This window comes from Pongo pygmaeus, chromosome 6 (assembly GCF_028885625.2).
Source record: "Pongo pygmaeus isolate AG05252 chromosome 6, NHGRI_mPonPyg2-v2.0_pri, whole genome shotgun sequence".
Lineage (NCBI taxonomy): Eukaryota > Metazoa > Chordata > Mammalia > Primates > Hominidae > Pongo > Pongo pygmaeus.
This window is the reverse complement of record NC_072379.2, coordinates 131,057,692-131,059,252: the sequence shown is the minus strand read 5'-3', so window position 1 is coordinate 131,059,252 and position 1,561 is coordinate 131,057,692.

The following is a 1,561-nucleotide window of genomic DNA, read 5'->3' as shown; positions in this document are numbered from 1 at the left end:
TCCTTCTACCGCCTCCTGCCACCTCACCCTACAGGCATTCTCTGTGTAGGAAACAAGAGCCTTATTTTATAGAGTGGGGAGCTGAGACACAGCCCCAGGTAACACTGACACAGCTCCCAAGTGAGGCTGGGACACTTTGCAAACCTCTCCTCATGGTGCTGAGGGTGGCATGCTCTTGACAGGAAACCTAAATGACCACTCCTCTCATTTGGAAAGTAATCCACTGCAGTAAAAGTTTCAGACATGCAAGAGAGAGGTTTTTTTTTTTTTTACTACAAATTTTTGCTCCCCCATAAAATTATTTTTTTATTAGAGGGAGTATCCAAGTTTTAAAAGTATATAGAATTTTTTGGTTGTAAAAGAAATACATACTCATTAGGATCCCAATTAAATTCCTTGAGTAGACTGGTGCCTACCAGAAAGCAAAGCAAAGTTAAACAAAATGAAACAAAATCCTTCATATACAAAAAGAACTTTCTGTTTGTATTGGCAGAGGTAGTGAGGTGGTTCAGGTAGGCTGAAAATCCTGGGTTGGGGGAGCCTCACCTTATTCCATTCCCACCCCCTTTGATGTCTATGCTTGGCTCTCTGGGCTGCCCCTCGTACTGCCGAATCCTACACATCTCTTATCAGCTTTCCTCAAACTTTAGGGAGGCTCTATTAGGAACGGGTCATGGGAAGACCCAAGTTTTCCCTCCACCAGGATTGCAAAAGCAAGTAGACTTGGTCTATGCAGCTCATCTTCCACCAATTTCTTTATGTGGAATTAGAACTTCCTTTGTTAGTATCTTTGATCTTTTGACTCAAGCACATTTTGGAAGGGCTCCCTTACAAGAGTAGAATTTAAAACAGAGGATACAGTTAAAGAGCAACCCAAAGGACACTTAAGAAACCGAGACCACTTCACCAAACAGGACTAAGGAACGCTTTCGTGCACAGAGGTCAGCCGCAATCCAGGCACAGGAAGAAGATGGGATACATGTGCTCATCTGTCTGTCCTCCTTTCCTCTCCTTCCCTGACGTTCTCGTTAGCTTGTTGACTTGTTAAACCTTCTGTTCTTAAAAATGAAAAGCTAGCTTACCTCAAAGAATCTTGTTTCCATTGGGAAATCAATGATTTTGTGTTTTAGAATGGACGGCCCTCCCCTCACCACTCCCTACCTTGGCCTGGCATCCTTGAGACATATGGTCTTTGCTTAGTCGTGTGTTGGCTGCTTTGAGCAGGAACAAGGCCTCCAGGCCCCGAGGTGGGAAGGAAGGATTGGATGCCACTGCCCTCCTCCCCACTTTAGCATGTAGGGGCCAGTCCATCTCTTCCAGCAGGGTCCTGCCGAGTTACCATAGCAACCAGCACTCCAGGGTACCACAACAGCCAATGGCTCAGCGAGCCGACGTGTGGGGGTGATGCAGGGGTTTTGGCCCAGCCAGATGACCCAGAGTTGAGCTTCAAATGCTAGAGGAGAAGGGGAGAAACAGGATGGATGGGTGGTTTAAGGAACCGGCAGGGGTCTTTGAGTCACATAGAGAAGCGTTGAAGGAGGTAGGCCAGGTTATCTCTGTT